Genomic DNA, 21,164 nt, shown 5'->3' on the forward strand with positions numbered 1-21,164 from the left:
GAGTTTCAGCTTCAGCATCAGTCCTTCCAATGAATAGTCAGAGCTGATTTAGTTTAGGATGGCCTGGTTGGACCTCCTTGTAGTCCAAGAGACTCTCAGGAGTCTTCTCCAAAAACATCAATTCTTTGGCGCTCAGCTTTCTTTATAGTCCAACTATTACATCCGTACATGACTACTGGAAAAACCACAGCTTTGACTAGACGAACCTTTGTTGGCAAAGTAATGTCTCTGCTTTTTAATATGCTGTCTAGGTAGGTCATAGCTTTTCTTCCAAGAAGCAAGCATCTTTTTATTTCATGGCTGCAGTTACCATCTGCAGTGATTTTGGAACCCAAGAAAATAAAATCTCTCATTGTTTCCACTGTTTCCCCATCTACTTGCCATGAAGTGATGGGACCGGATGCCATGATCTTAGTTTTCTGAATGTTGAGTTTTAAGCCAACTTTTTCACTCTCCTCTTTCACTTTCATCAAGAGGCTCTTTAGTTCTTCACTTTCTGCCACAAGGGTGGCATTATCTGCATATCTGAGGTTATTGATATTTTTCCCAGCAATCTTGATGCCAGCTTGTGCTTCATCCAGACTGGCATTTCACATGATGTACTCTGCACAGAAGTTAAATAAGCAGGGTGACAATATACAGCCTTGATGTACTCCTTTTCCAATTTGTAACCAGTCTGTTGTTTCATGTACAGTTCTGACTGTTACTTCTTCACCTGCATACAGATTTCTCAGGAGGCAGGTCAGGGTGACTGGTATTCCTATCTGTAGCTAAAAACAATATGAACTATTTGCCAGCTTTCAACTAGCTCACTCATTTAAATAGTCTATTTAACTCCTGTAACAGCTTGTGTTTGTAGCCCATTGGTTCAGATGTTACATTGATTCACAAAACATTTTTCTCATAACTGGAGTTCAACATTCACACAAAATGAAAAACTCTTAACATGGTAGTTTCTAGACAACTGAAAATATCTCTGCATCACAGGCTAACTCAATATAAGTACAGATGAGATCCTGAATAACAAAGATAGATAATCAAGACTGAAGTGGCATTTGGGGAATGATGTAAAAATACCCATTTAGCATACAAGCAAAAGTTTCATATGGATTGGATTCTGATTTTACCACTACACAATACTTGAGATCAAATAAAAAGTTCCTTAAGTCCACTAATGACTCAGATTTACTGGAGACAGTATAAGTAGTATAATACTGAGAACCGTAGTATATATGAAATAAATAAAATGATTATACTTTATATGTCAATAAGAAATTTAAGTCACAATTTTGAACATTGTTTTTCAACTCAGTTAAAAAACCCAACAGTGCTGGCCTTAAACATGTCTGTACAAGAGTACACTCTTACAAGCTTTATAACTAGCTTGTGAAGAAATAAATGGTGTGATAAATACAAGTTGAAACTATAAACGCATCCCTTCACGTTACTACTGCCTCATATGAAAGACGATGAAATTTGTCCAGATTCGTATATATATTATTATTTCAGTAATAAATGCCTTCCTAAAAGCAAACAATATAGGCAGAATATACTTTTATTTTCTTGTATGTAAGCCTTATGACAAAAGTTCAAGCCTGGAAATAAGACTAAGAGTAAATAGTCAGCTAAACTTACTAATTAAAAATATTAAGAAAACTTTGCCTCAGAAAAATAAACACATTTATCTAGCAAACACTTAAGAAGAATAGTTTTATCTTTAGTCAAAGTACAGAACCTAAAATATAAACATTTATAGCAAACCAAATCTGGAAGACAGACACTGTGCATTAGAGACACTTATTGGTCCAGATCATCACAGTGTAAACACTTTTATCAGGGTATCACAATATAAATTCCAATGGTTAGAGTCCTAAACTCAGTCTAAGATCTTGTATGTGAAATAATTTAGCTAGATAAAAGGAATATAGCTGGTTTTATTTCATCTGGCATATTTTCAAGATTTCTGAAACACCAAGTTAAGCAAATATAGTATATATGTTTTTTTTTAATGGGGAAAAATGGGTTTCTGCCAAGAATTAAGAAGCCAGGCTTCCTTTTAGACCTAAATACACCACAGACACACACACACACACACACACACACACACACGACATGGTTTTCAACTGTTACTTACTCTCCTTGTTACACTACACTTGGAATTGACCACAATAATCTACCAAGAAATAAGAATCAAGACATAGTAACAGTAATATAACTTATCTGACATATGCTTTAAGACTGCTTTGAATAATTTACATTTTCAGAAAAACTATATTAAACCTTGTGCCATAAATTGTAAGTGTTACAACAAATAGCCTAAAAAATTTTAATATAAAAAAGAACAGAGCTTCCCTGATAGCTCAGCTGTAAAGAATGTGTCTGCCAATGCAGGAGACAGAGGCTCGATACCTGATCCAGGAAGACCCCACATGCCCATGGAGCAACTAAGCCTGTGTACCGCAACTACTGAGCCCATGTGCTGCAATCACTGAAGACTGTGCAGTAGAACCTGCACTCTGCAGCAAGAGAAGCCACCGCAGTAAGAAGCCTGAGCATTTCAACTAGAGTAGCCCCTGCTCGCTGCAACTACAAAAAGCCATGCAAAGCAACAAAGACCCCGCACAGCCGAAATTAAATAAAAACATAAAATTTTTTTAAAAAGAGACAAGAGCCCAGGAAAAAAGCAGAAATGAATATTTTTCTAGTAAAAGAAAGAAAAATGATAGTTAATCCTTTAAGACATGAAAGTTCTCATATGAACAACTATACGCTAATTCTTTAAAGGGGGTTTTCCTGGTGTCTTGGCAGTAGAAAATCCACCTGCTGGATTTTTAGCGACTGAGCCACCAGGGAAGTCCTGACTCTTGATAAGCCTGAGCTTAGCATGAATGCTATATGCATATTCTCTGAAGGGGGCTTCCCTGGTGGCTCCGCTAGTAAAGAACCTCCCTGCAATATGGGAGACCTGGGTTTGATCCCTGGGTTGGAAAGGTCCCCTGGAGGAGGCAATGGCTACCCACTCCAGCACTCTGGCCTGGAGAGTTAGTATAGTTGCAAAGGGTCGGACACGACTGAGCGACTTTCACTTTCACCCAGTTTTCCTCAGCCCTAACTCTTGCTATGCCATCGAGCATCACCCACACTAGGCTGGCTCCCTTGAGTGTGTAAGGGCAAGCCACTCACTCAGTGATTATCACACACCTTACAACTCTTGATCAGTTGACCTCACAGAAGCAGCATGATTTATACCAGTGGCTTCTGGAATAACTAGAACTTTCTTCCTCTCTCCTGTGAAATTTTCAAGATATCAAAGACTCACACTGCACAAATCTTCCCAAAGGGTTAAATTCAAAGACCTAAGTTTACAGAAGGAATCTGCTAAAGAACTACGCTGCAGCTGCTGCTGAACTCAGGTACAGCCGACAGTCAGCCCACCCTCTCAGACACACTCAGGAAACTTTTCTCTAGACCACACAGTTGGACGCTGGTGGTTCTGTGTGCTTGTTTTCAATGTTTCTCATCTAGTCCAAAATCATCCTTGTGTTCCTGAGGAACAAGAGAACACACTATTGTAACTATTTTAAGCCTTTGATGCGAAAAACATTTTAAAGTGAATTTATCAGAATATGATTTTGTGTTTTAACCAACTTCTCTACATAAAAAATTGTCATGGCATAGTTTGCTTACAAGTTCAGAGTCCTTTCATCATTGAAACAGTGAACATAGAACAAGGTATTCTATAATAAAAAGCACTTCTTTCTCTCTCTCTCTCACACACACACACACACACACACACACACACACACACACAAAGAATCCGCCTGCCAATGTAGCAGACACAGGTTCAGTCTCCGGGTTGGGAAGATCCCCTGGAGAAGGAAATGGCAACCCACTCCAGTATTCTTGCCTGGGAAATCCCATGGACAGAGGAGCCTGGAGGGCTACAGTCCATGAGATCACAAAGAGTCAGACATGACTTAATTAGTGACTAAACAACAAAAACAAAAAATTCTATTAAGGGGTAAGTTAAAAAAATTTTTTTCTTAAGAAAAGTAGGCTTTGTTAAAACTATCAAGTTAGGCTATCCATAACAAAATATTACCCAGATAAACCTGAAAATGCTTAAATTATCATCTCTAGAAAATACCATGCATATATATATTTGAAGCAAGGAGATATAATGGAAAAAGCACATGTCTTAGGGGTAAAGCTTTAACATTTATTAGTTGTTTGACCTTATCCGCTGGAGTAGGGATAGGCTACCCACTCCAGTGTTCTTGGGATTCCCTTGTGGCTCAGCTGGTAAAGAATCCATCTGCAGCGCACAAGACCTGGCTTTGATCTCTAGGTTGGAAAGATCCTGTGGAGAAGGGAAAGGCTACCCACTCCAGTATTCTGGCCTGGAGAATTCTATGGACTGTATAGTCCATGGGGTCACAAAGAGTCGGACACGACTGAGCAACTTTCACTTTCTGACCTTGGGTAAATTACAGTATCCCATCTAGCTTCCCTTCTCAGTTTTCTCCCCTGTAAATGGAAGAAAATAATTCCTGCCCACTCTACCTCATAGAGCTGGATCAAGAAATAAATCGCAATGGACATGAAACACTAAAGCATTATATATTAGAAATAAGTTAAAAAAAAAAAAAAAGAAAAGTGGGTTGGAAGAGTCATTAAATAATCCCATATATCTAAAAAACAATATAGGCTTGGGTGGGCATTACAGGCTGTTGCAACATACAGTTGCATGTAAATGACAATAAGTCATAGGACTTACAGACAGAGGAGGTCATTTGCCTTAGGCTGTTCATCTCAAATCAGAATTTTGACACTTGGGTCAACTCTCTCTCAAGGCACTTAACCTATACTACTCAATATAAGTACACATTATTTTAGGTGACTCAAAAGTTTCTTCAGCTTATGGAGTGGCCATTTTTTCATTAAATATCAATGAAAATATGTACATTGGCAGCAGACACATAGAAACCAGTGTTCAGTTTTGAAACATACCTTCTTTTTTCTAAATGACTTCTGCAATTGATCTTAATTTTTCTGAAAAATCATAACTAACATTAGCACTCCTTAATATCCTTCAAAATTCTTTTTGATCACTTTGCAACCTATGTGCTGTATTTGAAGAGAACTATATAAAACATGTTAGTGGTGTAATCTACAGAATGAGTACATGATTGTCCTCTATTAGTCTAAATATTATTTCTTACATATATCTTACAATCTAGAGCTTCCCTTGTTAAAGACACATACAAGAGCCAAATACTATGAATAAAACCCTTCTAGCATTAACAACCAACAAAATGAAATATTGTCTTACATAAGAGAGCAACATGAGACTTGAAGTGGAACCCTAGGCTCTTAAAGGAAAGTGCCAATATTTAGAGGTTTTGTTAAGAGGGATGAGTAGTGCCGCGATCAGCAAGTATCAGCAACCTGTACCTATTCCTAAACAACATTCTAAGATAAAGAGGTCTCTCATGGAAGAAGCTTGTGGATGCAGAACTAAGCACTGAGACTGTGGGAGGATGGCACAAAGGTTTAGTGGCAATGGCTGGCATAGGAAGTAGAAGCTAATCCCAGTGAGAGGAGGCTCAGATTCAGATACTTAAATGCTGTGATCTTTAAAGATGAGCACAAGCAAGACAAAATGTGCACATAAGAAAAAGATTACATGAACATTAGAAAGCTCTGGAAATACATTTAAAACTCTGTTTATTACCTCTACAGCCCAACAAATGAGTCTTGATACTTTTGCCATCTAGACTTTTATTATTCAGTTCAGTCACTCAGTTGTGTCTGACTCTTTACAACCCCCTGCACTGCAGCACACCACGCTTTCCTGTCCATCAACAACTCCCTGAGGTGCTCAAACTCATATCCATCAAGTCAGTGATGCCGCCCAACCATCTCATACTCTGTTTTCCTCTTCTCCTCCTGCCTTCAAACTTTCCCAGCATCAGGGTCTTTTCTAATGAGTCAGTTCTTCGTATCAGGTGGCCAAAGTATTGGAGTTTCAGCTTCAGCATCAGTCCTTCCAATAGATATTTAGGACTGATTACCTTGAGGATTGACTGGTTTGATCTCCTTGTGGTCCAAGGGAGTTTCAAGAGTCTTTTCCAACATCACAGTTCAAAAGCATCAATTCTTTGGTGCACAGCTTTCTTTATGGTCCAACTCTCACACCCATACATGACTACTAGAAAAATCACAGCTTGGACGAGATGACTTTTGTCGACAAAGTAATGTCTCTGCTTTTTAATATGCTGTCTATGTTGGTCATAGTTTTTCTTCCAAGGAGCAAGTGTCTTTTAATTTCATGGCTGCATTCACCATTTGCAGTGATTTTGGAGCCCAAGAAAACAGTCTCTCACTGTTTCCATGGTTTCCCCATCTACTTGCCATGAAGTGATGGGACCAGATACCATGATCTTTGTTTTTTGAATGTTGAGTTTTAAGCCACCTTTTTTCACTCTCCTCTTTCACTTTCATTAAGAGGCTCTTTAGTTCCTCTTCACTTTCTGCCATAAGGGTGTTGTCATCTGCATATCTGAGGTTGATATTTCTCCTGGCAATCTTGATTCCAGCTTGTGCTTCATCCAGCCGGCATTGTGTGTGATGTACTCTGCATGTAAGTTAAACAAACAGGGTGACAATATACAGCCTTGACGTACTCCTTTCCTATTTGGAACCAGTCCGTTGTTCCATGTCTAGATCTAACTGTTGCTTCCTGACCTGCATACAGATTTCTCAGGTGGTCTGGTATTCCCATCTCTTTAAAGGATTTCCCACAGTTTGTTGTGATCCACACAGTCAAAGGCTTTGGCCTAGTTAATAAAGCAGAAGTAGATGCTTTTCTGGAACTCTCTTGCTTTTTCTATGATACAATGGATGTTGGCAATTTGCTCTCTGGTTCCTCTGCCTTTTCTAAATCCAGCTTGAACATGTGGAAGTTCTCGGTTCATGTACTATTGAAGCCTCGCTTGGAGAATTTTGAGCATTACTTTGCTAGCGTGTGAGATGAGTGCAACTGTGCGGTAGTTTGAACATTCTTTGGCATTGCCTTTCTTTGGGATTTTTATTATTACATCCAAACATACCTTTCAAACATAAGTGTTAGACTTTGAAAAAACATTTATTATTTTCTACATTTGCAATATTATTGTTAGGAATGTTTGACTCAGAGCTTCTCAAATGTGAATGTGTGAGTGTGGAAAGAAAGCACGTGGGTTCAGAGCACTTCAAAATCTCATACTTTGTCTTAGAGAGTAATGAAGACTCTGATTTCAGGAAGGCAAAGGAATTTTTTCTCTGCCTCTTAAAAATTGAGCCCAAATTAAAAGATAAATAAGAAAGAGAAATAGTTTCATTTTCAATTAAACTAAGACATCTGCTAAATTAAACCCAAATACATGACTGTGAAAAGCATATGGACAAATTACAAATGACTAAGCAGAGAGGTGAAAGTTCAAACCAAAGCACCCCCAGAGCTACTGATAGGAAAGAAGGCAGTTAGGCCAGCAGGAGTCCAGAGAGGCTGAGGAAATGGATGAAAATGGGAACTACTGGAAAATATGTAACCACAAAGATGAAAGAAGAAAAAAAACAGGAGGAAGATCTGAGACCCAGGAAACTGGAGACCAACACAGAAGACAAGCAAATCAAATTCCTAGGATGACAGTAAAGGGAAGTCTCAGGATACTGGCAGTTAAGAGAGTTTAAAGAGCAGCTTAAGTCTTGATTGAAGGAGGAGACTGGAAGGCTCCGGAAGAGATATCTTCAGGGGAGGAAAAGAATTGACCTATCACCTGGCAGGTTTCATAGGAAATTGTATTGAGTGGTGCTACACAGATTTATTGAAGATTTCTTTAAAGAACTTTTTAAAAAAAATAAAAAAGCTGAAGGAAGGAAATCATTTGACTACCGTGAACAATATTTTCATAGTTTTGATAATGTGAATATTGATTATGTATTTAATTTTAAAAACTGTGATATAATGATATTGGGAGGATGTAAAGAAGGGAAAGGTGGAGTAAGTGAGCTAAAATCTTCTCTCGTATAGGAAGTAAACAGTTACTGTCTGAAATTGATCAAATAAAGATAAAATATGGAGGTAAATATCAGATGAAATAGATAAAAGAAGTGAAAGTCACTGCTTCTCAGAAGTAGGGGCTGGTAAAGGGGTAAAAGACAAGATGCTATTAATATAAGAAACTATCTACTGCTTTTTATCATACTGGTGCAAAAGTAATTACGGTTTTGCTTTATTGAACTTTGCCGTTTGATACTGGTATACATTCTTAAATGTGGTTTTGTTAAACATCATTTCAATTCACATTTCTCGCTTTATGTTGTTTTGATAACGACATTACTTGCTGTTTATTTTTATTTATTTTAGACTACAGAAACGATTTTAGACAAAAAGCAAATTCGAACGATTTTTTACTCAAGTTCAAAATGGGTTGTAAAGCAGAGGTGACAACTCACAACATGGACAGTGCATTAGGCCCGTGAATGACTGATGAACGCACAGTGCAGCGGTGGTTCCAGAAGTTTTGCAAAGGAGATAAAAGTCTTGAAGACGAGGAGCATAGTGGCCAGTCATTGGAAGTTGACAACAACCAACTGAGAGCAATCACCGAAGCTGATTCTCTTACAACTATATGAGAAACTGCTGACAAACTCAATGTTGACCATTCTAAGGTCATTCGGCATTTGAAGCAAATTGGAAAGGTGAAAAAGCTTGATAAGTGGGTGCCTCATGAGCTGACTGAAAATTAAAAAAAATCGTTGTTTTGAAGTGTTGTCTTCTTTTATTCTACACAACAACAAGCAATTTCTCAGATTGTGACCTGCGATGAAAAGTGGATTTTATATGACAACCAGCAACATCAGTGGCTGGACTGAGAAGAAGCTCCAAAGCACTTTCCAAAGCCAAATATGCACCAAAAACAGGTCATGGTCACTGTTTGGTGGTCTGCTGCTGGTCTGACCCACTACAGCTTTCTGGATCCTGGCAAAAGATCACATCTGAGAAGTATGCTCAGCAAATTGATGAGATGCACCAAAAACTGCAATGCCTGCAGCTAGTATTGGTCAAGAGAATAGGCCCATTCTTCTCCATGACAATGCCCAACTGCACCGCACACAACCAACGCTTCAAAAGTTGAAGCCCAACTCTTGGGCTACAAAGTTTGGCCTCATCCGCCATATTCACCTAACCTCTTGCCAACCAACTACCATTTCTTCAAGCATCTCAACAACTTTTTGTAGGGGAAACACTTCCACAACCAGCAGGATACAGAAAATGCTTTCCAAAAGTTTGTTGAATCCCGAAGCATGGATTTTTATGCTACAGGAACAAACAAACTTATTTCTCTTTGCAAAATGTGTTGATTGTAATGGTTCCTGCTTTGATTAATAAAGATGTATCTGAGCCTAGTTGAGATTTAAAATTCATGGTTCGAGGCCACAATTACTTTTGTACTGCTGCTGCTACTGCTAAGTCACTTCAGTTGTGTCCGACTCTGTGTGAACCCATAGACGGCAGCCCACCAGGCTCCCCCGTCCCTGGGATTCTCCAGGCAAGAACACTGGAGTGGGTTGCCATTTCCTTCTCCAATGCATGAAAGGGAAAAGTGAAAGTGAAGTCACTCAGTCAAGTCCGACTCTTAGCGACCTCATGGACTGCAGCCTACCAGGCTCCTCCGTCCATGGGAGTTTCCAGCCAAGAGTACTGGAGTGGGGTGCCATTGCCTTTTCCGCTAACCTAATATAAATCAGGCTCTTAGTAAAAGCTTGACTGGATTTTTTTCCAACTTGCTAAAAAAAGTAATTAAAAAACAAATGCAGATTGACCATTTTAATTCATGGCATACACTTGTATATTTCACTATATATAGCAAGGGTGTTCAACTGAGAGTGATTTTATCTACCAGAAGATACTGGCAGTATTGAAGACGTTTTTGGTTGTCATAACTGGTGGGGGAGAAGGGCTTGCTGCTGGCATGTAGTCCAGAGATGCAGTTAAACATCCTACAATGCACAGGGCATTGCTCACAACAAAGAATTATCCTGCCCCAAATGTCAACAGTGCCAAGCTTCAGAGACTCTATTAAGCAACTGTAAAGAACAAACCTGATTATTTTGATGCAATAGAAAATTATACTATGACTTAAAATATACTTTACTATACTCCCTAGCACCCTGGGGCTGCTGCTGCTGCTAAGTCACTTCAGTCGTGTCTGACTCTGTGCGACCCCATAGACGGCTGCCCACCAGGCTCCTCCGTCCCTGGGATTCTCCAGGCAACAATACTGGAGTGGGTTGTCATCTCTTTCCCCAGGGGATCTTCCCAACCCAGGGATTGAACCTGCGTCTCCTGTGCCTCCTCCACTGACAGGCAAATTCTTTATCACTGAGTCAACCTAGGAGGTTTTATAATTGGGAAACAAACAAACAAACAAGTGACCCCCTCATCTAAAGCCCATCTCGTATCTGCACTCTGTAGGGTTTAACAGAATCTACAAAGTAAACTGATTAAAACCCACTACAACTAAACTACTGTCTGATGGAAAAAAATTAAAATTATATTCAGAGAAGTTAATTTCACCACTTCCCTTGAGGTGCTGCTGCTGACTATGCTCTGTGCCAACAGAAGTCGAGTCAATTTTACAAGTCCCCAGGGTGATAAATGTACATTTAAAACTTTCAACCTGCCATGAAAGCAAAAAAGTAAAATATAAAGGTTTAAAATAGCTTGTTCTCACCAAAGAACAAGATTAACACAGGAAAAGCACTTCAGAATTTTTCAAAAAACAAAGCTTTTAAAAAACTTTTTTAATTATCCAAAGGTCTAATTTCTAGCGATATTCAGGCATGGCTTTTTTCCCTAAGAAAATACAATGATATGAGTATTGGAAGAAAAGGCTATCAACCAGACTTACTGAAAATTTTGTGATTTTTAAATTATTCTTCCCCCAAACCCAAAACATTCCTTTAAGAAATATGGGAAATTTTTAAAAATTAAAAATACCTCAGCAGTTCATCCATTTATTTTATATCTTAATTTTTGTTTTTCAGGAGAGATGGGAACAAAGTTTGGTTATCTCATTTTTCTCTGTGCAAGGCAAATTATAAGTTGTCAATGTAGGTGGAATAATTAGGCATAAACTAGATTTTAATTTTTGAATTTCAAGGTTTACTTACAATCTGCTTTAATACTTTTGGCCAAACTATCTTAAAAGAAAAAAAAAAAAGCTGGAAAAAAGTTTTCTGAATAGGAAAAAACAGTTTCAGTAATGAGGATAAACTTATTCTAGACATTCAGAAGTGACTAGGTTTTTCTTCCATATCTGTGATTTAGCCTAAATGTTTCCAACAATTCCAACAGCAAGCTGCTGGACTCCTAAATGTTAGAATTTAAGCCTTTTAAGTTTATATACACAGCCATTTCCCCTGGGTAACCACATATTATTATCAAGTTTAGATCCAGGTGGGTTTCTGTATCAGATGCTATATTATACAACTCCACTACATTCTGACTTCAGACTATTCCTGGATCTGGTTTCCCATAGCTTAGAATAAAGTCTCAAATCCTTAAAATGCCACACAGGGCTCTAAATGATTTGGCTCTCTGAATAAGTCTCCCAGCCTCAATTCACATGCCATTCTCCCCAACTCACTCTCTACCTCCACTTCTTTCAATTCCTAGGAAGAGCTATCATCTTTCCCACCTGAGGGCCTTAGCATATGCTGTTCTATCTGCTGAGAATAGTCTTATCCATTCTGCTGAACTACATAAGTCCTAGCCTTCTTTCCTATGTCAGATTAAATATCACTTTCTCAGGAAGTCTTTCTTTTACCCCCAAAGACTAGGTCAGGATCCTGTTATACATTCTCATAGTTCCTGTGACTTTTTTCTTACAGCCTTCATCACAACTGTAATTAAGTGTTTCTGTATTATTTTAATTTCAGTATTCCTCACTAGACTGTAAGTTCCACGAAACAAGGGGCTATAATCTGTGAGTGTATCACCATGTCACCAGTCTACAAAGTACCTGATACTCTAGCCAGATATTAAAAAATAACTGTTTCACTATTCTGAATAGTCTTAATAATTTGAATAGTTTTATAAACTGGCTTTGATGAGGCCATTCCATTTTATCAAATGTATGTATTTTTCAATGTAGACAAGATTCAAATATCGTTTCTCTGGCTCCTCCACCTACTTTACCCAAATCAGCCAAAGTAAATGGATATCTAGCTGGGAGGTGAAAGGTGTTACTCAACTTCACCTTCCCTAAAGCATCAGAACACCCAGATCCTATCCAACCAAAACATCCTGTTACATATTCAAGTCCTTTACTAAATTACAGACATCATTAAAAATGGCATCTTGTTCATTTTTGCACTGACTATCAGAGATCAGATCAGATCAGTCGCTCAGTCGTGTCCGACTCTTTGCGACCCCATGAATAGCAGCACGCCAGGCCTCCCTGTCCATCACCAACTCCTGGAGTTCACTGAGACTCACGTCCATCGAGTCAGTGACTATACTTAGTACAAATTGTGACAGTTTGTTAATAAATGAATAAATGAATGCTAAAACACTCAAGATCATTAACACAATGATGAAAGTGACTCAAAAGGAATATATGAATCTACTCAAAATTACTAGGAAAAGTTTTTGTTTCTGAAATCAAGTTTGTCTTGATATCCCTTGCATTCCTGCCTTCATTCATCTACTCGGGAATATTCACACTGCTGCCAAAGCAACAAGAATAATGAAGGAACATCATCAATCTACTTAAAAAGAAATATCAGATTCAAGAATTCTAATACTGCCATCACCTCATCATATTTTGACGCTTGAAAGCACTGGTTTACTGTGCATTCAATTTCATTAATGCTGTCATCCTTTAGGGCAAGCAATGGATAATAGCCCTTTTCTGAGGTTTATAAAACTGCCAAGAATGCATGGAAGCTTATAAATTTATGTGTGTTTGTTAAAAAGTCAATAATTCAACAAAATTAAAATAGATGCTGGTATTTTTCAATCATTAATGTAATTTTTCAAAGTTGATTAAAAAATAATATACTTAAATAGTTCAGTTCAGTTACCTTCAGGACTAAAAGAAGTTTCCTAAATGAAAAAAGGAATTCACAATGATTATCATATGCCAATACTAAGATCACCAACTGAATTTTAAATAGTTTTCAAATGAAATCTAGCTTGTTAATGCAACATACTATATTACTAAAGCAAAATAATACACAAATATAAAATTTATTATCTCAGTTATTTTAATCATTGTTCTGATACTGCTTTTCTGATACTGCATATTATCATCAAATTTTATTAAACCTATTGTAGAAGTCTAAGATACCAACTTGAACATTTTTAAAGCATAAAATTTTTTAGGTACATGACATGGCTTCATGAATTTTTCTTCAGAGGAAAAAGGCACAATACCCATGAAGGGAGAATATTTTTTATACTATTAAACTGTGTTAAGGATAAAAATGTAAATAAATGCAAATAAAATGGAACTTTAAAATCTAAATACTGTACCTTATAACATCTCACAAATTATGACACCATGCCACCAGTTTGAGATGTGGATGCCTGAATTATAAAGTTGAAGGCTGTTATAAGTTTTTAGATCATACTAATTGGCCAAAGGATTTGCTTTAGATACCCACTGAAAGGGCAGTGTTGTTATACTGTGACTTAATTGCATTAGAAGAAAACAACTTTTCTTTCAGTTATTTTTCCACCACCATCTAATCATATAAAGGTTTTGGTTCACTCTCCTGCCCCTCAAATACTTTGCTTTAGTGCACAGAAAGTTTTCTTTTCAGCTATTACACGATTAAGTATGTCCTTATAGAATGATCAGAAGCATGTGGGAAAGGTGGAAGTGAAAAAAATCCTCACTGGGAAAGTTAGCTTAATGCGTGCCCTTCAGAGTGGCCCATTATCAACATTTCATAGTGGGTTTCTTTATTTTCAGGTCCCTAAGGTATGTGCCATAAATTATGACTTGAACTAAACAAGTCACACTTGGCTCCAAAATGAAATTTTCCTACCTCTACTTTCTAGTCCCCAAGGTGGGAAGAGGAAATCCTGGTCACAGCCAAAGAAGTCATATTTTTGGCTCTAACATACATTTTCCTGCTTCTCTAAAAGCCAAACTCTGCAATTGAGACTACAAGAGTCTTAAGTTAGTATTTTAAACTATATTTTAATTTTTACTTCCATAATCTGTCTCAAATTTAAGAAGAAAAAATTTAGTATCATAAAATTAATGTCATTGCCTTCTTTTTCCCACTCAGATCACTTTTGTAACTCAGACACTGACCTTAACTCTTTAAAATATGAATTCAAATTCAAATGAAACAATAGAGAAAATAAGGCAGAAATAGATTGTTTCATTTCCATAAGATAAAATACTTCAGATGTTTATTTATAAACAATTTCTACTTATTTTGCATGGTAGATTAAGTATTAATGTAAAAGAAAACTGAAAAGTCCTAATTTACGGTCCAGTAATTTGAAGTATTGTTTTAGGTTTGGAAAAACCATTTACGGAAATCATTTAATTCATCATCTCATTTTATAGAAAATAAATGGCAGACAGAGCCTGGGGTGATTCCCAGAGAGTATAACCCTCTGACCTTGAGTGTGAGCAGAACCTGTGACTTGCTTCTGGCCAACAGAATATGGCAAGAGCAATGGGGTAGTCACTCCCTTGATCAGACCATGTTATAAGGTAAAGGTGTGGAAGTTATTCCTCTTATGTTGTTGTATGATTCCATCTTAGGAGACTGGAGCTAGACAGTATCTTGTTGGCCTTGAAGAAGTAACCTGACATTCTGTGAGAGGGCTTGTTAAGGCGACCACACAACAAGGAATTCCAAGCAGCCAGCAGGGCATGAGAGCAGCTCTTGGCTGGATCAGTCCTACCGCTATAAGCAACTGAATTCTGCCAACATCGTAAATGAGCTTGGAAGAAGATCCCAAGACCCAGATGAGAAAGCAGCCCAGCTGGCACACTGATTGCTGTTTTGTGGAACCATAAGCAGAGGACCCAGCTAAGCCATGCCCACACTCCTGACCCATGGAAACTGTGACGTAAGAAATGTGTGTTGTTTTAAGTCACTATGTTTGTGGTAATTTGTAACAGGGCAGTAGAACAAATAGGGCCACTATAATCAATATACCCTCTCTACTAACATATTCTACTATGTGTTAGATAGGCTGTAAAATACTAGTGGAATTGAGTACTACCTTCATAACACCTTTAATGATTTATGATGTAACAACACACTGTACTGCCTTATTATGTTATATATGAATGTTTACTACTGTCCTACTCATCATCTAATAATGATCACTATCATTATCATGCCTTAATTAAAGAGTCTAGGAATGAAGGACTGTTTTTCTTTTTTTTAATGTCAGGTAAAATAAGCAACAAAACCAAATACTATTTTGATAACTTATTTAAAATATATTTAAATTTAGTTTTGGGCTTCCCTGGTAGCTCGGTTGGTAAAGAATCTGCCTGCAATGCAGGAGACCTTGGTTCAATATCTGGATCAGGAAGATCCCCTGGAGAAGGGATAGGGTACCCACTCATTATTCCTGGGCTTCCCTAGTGGCTCAGATAGTAAAGAATCTGCCTGCAGTGCAGGAGACCTGGGTTCAATCCCTGTGTCAGGAAGATCCCCTGGAGGAGGGCATGGCAACCTATTCCAGTATTCTTGCCTGGAGAATCCCATGGACAGAGGTGCCTGGTGGGTTACAGTCCATGGGGTTGCAAAGAGTTGGACATGACTGAGTGACTAAGCACACACAAATTTAGTCTTAATTAATTTTGCTTTAACATATATTTACTAGTTATAATAAACATATTTAAATATAAAAGTATATATTTAAGATTTAAACTATATTAAAAAATAAACATCTGAAACAGGAGGAAAGAGAGCAGGGCACAACCTTTGCAAGAATGACATAGCCTGAGGGCCCAACATAAAATGATGATTAAAACCAACTATGTCCAAGATGGTAGACAAGTCAGTTTCAACTAGACCGTGATCCTTAGTATATGCTCACTGTAACACATCAGCAAGCTAAATGACATATCCAGAGGCGCCATGACAGTTCCAAGGCTGACCATCAAAGACCAAAAAGCGAGCAGTGGCCCAGTTCCTGGAAATCTCCATTTCTTCCCCTAAATGATTGGAATAATCTACCCATTCATTAGCCTATGAAATTATCCAGCTCATGAAAGCTAACCATACCACATTTCAAGGTCACAGTCACCCTCTGCAATGGCCCACACTCTGTCTGTGAAGTATTTCTCTCTGAATTAATCCACTTCTTAACCTATCACTTTGTCTCTCACTGAATTCTTTCTGCAATGAGACATCAAGAACCTGAGATTCATCAGGTCCTAAAACCAGGTCTGTGAACTCATTTGGAAGACTGTGTGTCTTGGCCAGGTTCAAGTCCCAGCCATGTGGATTAGAGTACCAAACTGGGTTTTAGCTTGGTTTGAGTCCCAGCTTTGTGGGTTCAATTCCCAAGCAGGGTTTTGGATGGGTTCGAGTCCTGGCACACGGGTTCAAGTCCCAGCCTGAGGTAAATGGTTTTATATCTAATCCTTAATTAAACTAATTTACTGAACACTCACTATAGTCCAAGGCAATATTTAAGTGTGGAAACAAAGATAGTTAAGAAATTGTCCTTATCTTTGAGGAACCCCATCCAACAGACTATAAATCATATTTATAAACACTAAAATATAACAGAGAACAAAATGACTATCACTCCAGTATTCTTGCCAGGAGAATTCCATGGACAGAGGAGCCTGGTGGGCTACAGTCCATGGGGTTGCAAATAATCGGACACAACCAAGTGACTAACACACACACACAAAATACACTATAATGAAGACAGTGTAAATACATGTTTTCAGTTCAGTTCAGAAGCTCAGTTGTGCCCTACACTTTGCAATCCCATGGACTGCAGCACACCAGGCTTCCCTGTCCATCACCAACTCCTGGAGCTTGCTCAAACTCATATCCATCGAGTCGGTGATGCCATCCAACATCTCATTCTTTGTCATCCCCTTCTTCTCCTGCCTTCAATCTTTCCCAGGATCAGGGTCTTTTCCAGTGAGTCAGTTCTTTGCATCAGGTGGCCAAAGTTTCAGCTTTGGAGTTTCAGCTTCAACATCAGTCCTTTCAATGAATATTCAGGACTGATTTCCTTGAGGACTGACTGGTTGAATCTCCTGGCAGTCCAAGGGACTCTCAAGAGTCTTCTCCAACACCATAGTTCAAAAGCATCAATTGTTTAGCGCTCAGCTTTCTTTATGGTCCAACTCTCACAGCCATACATGACCACTGGAAAAACCATAGCTTTGCCTAGATGAACCTTTGTCCACAAAGTAATGTCTCTGCTGTTCATAACCCAGGGATTGAACCCAGGTATCCCATATTGCAGGCGGATTATTTACCATCTGAGCCACCAGGGAAGTCCAATCGTATTGGAGTGGGTAGCCTCTCCCTTCTCCAGGAGAACTTCTCAACCCAGCAATCGAACTGGGGTCTCCTGCATTGCAGGCAGATTCTTTACCAGTTGAGCTACCAGGGAAGTCCTAAGTATGTACTTTAGGAAGTATAAATTCCTTTTTAAAGGATGTTTGCTGTTTTTCAGTGTTTCTATTAAAGAATTTTTAAAGTTATAATATTAAAAAAAAAAAAATAAAGCAGAGCACCATGTGCCTTCAAAACTGAAAAAAAAAAAAAAAACACTGGTAAAACTTACTACATAGGTAAATATAAAAGCCAATATTATTGAACTTTTGTTTTGCAACTTTTTAAAAGGAAAATACATAAAAGAATAATTATAAATTAAGCTAATGGCATACAATGTATAAAGGTGTAATCTATGTAACAGAAAAAGGGAGAGACAGAGATTAAGATGTTACTTCTAACCCCTAAGGTAACAGTAAGAAAATAACTAAAAATATATACAAAAGAAGAGAAGGGAATCAAAATACCATACAACAATAGAAAAAAAAAGGCTAAACAAAAAGGAATTGAGGAACAAAAGTCACAAAAGACAGGCAGAAAACAGTTAAATGGTAAAACTAAGCCCTTCCTTAAGAATGATTACTTTAACTGGATTAAATTCTCCAATGGAAAGGCAGAGATTGGCAGAATGAATTAAAAAATATAATCCAATAATATAATGTCTAAAAGAGACTCATTTTAGATATAAAGAAGCTAGATCCATCTTATAATATATGTAAAAATTTACTCAAAATAGAGCAAATTTTTAAATTTAAGAGCTAAAACCATGAAACTCTTTGAAAAAAACATAAGGGGCAAAGCTGCATGACCATGGATTTGGCAACAGCTTACTAAATATGACACCAAAAGCACAGGCAGAAACAGCAAAACATAATGTGGACTCTATTAAAATTTCAAACTTTTGTATTTTTTATATCCTAACTGACTCATTGGAAAAGACCCTGATCCTGGGAAAGATTGAAGGCAGGAGAAGAAGGGGATGACAGGATATCTTATATCCTGCCTGCACTGCAGGCAGATTCTTTACTATCTGAGCCACCAGGGAAGCCATCAGTTCAGTTCAGTTCAGTCCAGTCACTCAGTCGTGTCCGACTCTTTGCGACCCCATGAATCGCAGCACGCCAGGCCTCCCTGTCCATCACCAACTCCTGGAGTTCACTCAAACTCATGTCCATCGAGTCGGTGATGCCATCCAGCCATCTCATCCTCTGTCGTCCCCTTCTCCTCCTGCCCACAATCCGTCCCAGCATCAGAGTCTTTTCCAATGAGTCAACCCTTTGCATGAGGTGGCCAAAGTACTGGAGTTTCAGCTTTAGCATCAGTCCTTCCAATGAACACTCAGGACTGATCTCCTTTAGAATGGACTGGTTGGATCTCCTCGCAGTCCAAGGGACTCTCAAGAGTCTTCTCCAACACCACAGTTCAAAAGCATCAATTCTTTGGCACTCAGCTTTCTTCACAGTCCAACTCTCACATCCATACATGACCACAGGAAAAACCATAGCCTCGACTAGACGGACCTTTGTTGGCAAAGTAATGTCTCTGCTTTTGAATATGCTATCTAGGTTGGTCATAATCCTCCTTCCAAGGAGTAAGCGTCTTTTAATTTCATGGCTGCAATCACCATCTGCCGTGATTTTGGAGCCCAAAAAAATAAAGTCTGACACTGTTTCCACTGTTTCCCCATCTATTTCCCATGAAGTGATGGGACCAGACGCCATGATCTTCATTTTCTGAATGTTGAGCTTTAAACCAACTTTTTCACTCTCCACTTTCACTTTCACCAAGAGGCTTTTTAGTTCCTCTTCCCTTTCTGCCACAAGGGTGGTGTCATCTGCATATCTGAGATTATTGATATTTCTACCAGCAATCTTGATTCCAGCTTGTGCTTCTTCCAGCCCAGCATTTCTCGTGATGTACTCTGCATATAATTTAAATAAGCAGGGACAGCCTTGACGTACTCCTTTTCCTATTTGGAACCAGTCAGTTGTTCCATGTCCAGTTCTAACTGTTGCTTCCTGACCTGCATATAGGTTTCTCAAGAAGCAGGTCAGGTGGTCTAGTATTCCCATCTCTTTCAGAAGTGCGATCCACACAGTCAAAGGCTTTGGGAAGCCATAAACATGCTTTAATTATTATTATTATTTTTTTTTAAAGGCCAAGACTTCATTTTGGAGTCCTTATTCTTAGCCCTTTATCATATGTAATGGAAAATATCCACCACCACCACCCCCAACCACTGCTGACTTAGGGCTTGTGCATGTGACATACTTTAGGCAACGTGTTAGCTAATGTGACAGAGGTAGGTGTTTGATAATTGCTTAGACAGTCAAGCTTGCCTCCTGCACCTCTGCCATTGCAATGATAACATGTTTTGGCTGGTCTGTTGGTTCACAAAGGATGAGATACATGTACAGCAGAGCTGATCCAGTTGAACTCAACCTATGCTGGTCAAACCATAGCAAGGCAACTAAGCTCAGCTGAAATCATCTATTGCCCACCCCACCCTCATAGATGTTGACCCACAGTGAATGACTGGTGTTTCAAGCCACTGAATTTTAGAATTGTTTGTTAGGAAGGACTGGCCCAGAAATACAGCATCAAGAAATATACTTTCCCTTACAAGTCTTTCCAGTAAAGACTTTTCCTCTTCATCTGTCCCTTGATCCTGCAGCTTAGACTATTCTTGGGTCCATCTACTTGCCCCCTTTAGGAACCACTAGGGGTGGTTTAGAATAACCACTTTAGAATAACCTTCCTCCTCCCTGTGCAGACCTCACTGAAGCTTCTGTGATTTTGCTCTTTTATATAACTAGAGCCATTGGATTTCAGATAAGCACAGACAAGCAAGACCATGACTGAGGAATGTCAGAGCATGTCACCGGTATCTTTTTTTTGTTTTTCAATGACAGACTGAGATGTTGCCTGGGAAGAACTTATCCTGAGGAAAGAAAGCATTAAGAAGCCCAAGACTGGTGCAATAAACAATACCTAGAATCACAGCTGTTGTGAGAGAAGATAGAGAAAATAGAAGGTAAATGCATTTTTTTTTCTTCACAAGTAAAAACTATTTAATTTTAAAGATTTTTTTCAAAGAATAACAAAATAAACAATTATGTTCTCACTATATTTTCTTTCAGTTTGTTTTTTAGTAAAACAAACATTATAGGAAAAGCTAAAGTCACTGGGGACAGGAAAGTCCCTGATAACTAGTTAAGCTAGTTAGTAGCTAATATTAACTAGTTAATAAGGTCCCTGATAACTACCTCCAAAATCATTCCTTTCTCTTCTCATACATAATCACTATTATGAGTTTGATGTGAATCCTTTCAGGGCTTGTTACTTTGTGAGTGTGATATTTAATACAACCCAGTTATTAGCCATAAAGCTATCTCCTTTTCCAGTTCTCAAGGACTCATATATAGGTCCAAGAGTGAAAGACGATACAAGCAAAAGGTCAAAGTGCTAGTTGCAGGGGAAAAAATTTATATTTAAGACATGGGAAGAACGTGTGGTAGAAAGTGTGGGATTCTTTCTGCTTAAAC

General features: G+C 38.3%; 1 protein-coding gene across 8 annotated transcripts in view; it reads right to left on the reverse strand.

Annotated features, from left to right (window-relative positions):
* The window catches only part of BRIP1 (BRCA1 interacting DNA helicase 1), a 182,236-nt gene that overhangs the window by 37,677 nt on the left and 123,395 nt on the right, over positions 1-21,164 (reverse strand). The gene's annotated exons all lie outside the window — the stretch shown is intronic.

Source organism: Bos grunniens, chromosome 19 (assembly GCF_055505025.1).
Source record: "Bos grunniens cultivar Pamir isolate PY7600 chromosome 19, Bosgru_T2T1.0, whole genome shotgun sequence".
Taxonomy (NCBI): domain Eukaryota; kingdom Metazoa; phylum Chordata; class Mammalia; order Artiodactyla; family Bovidae; genus Bos; species Bos grunniens.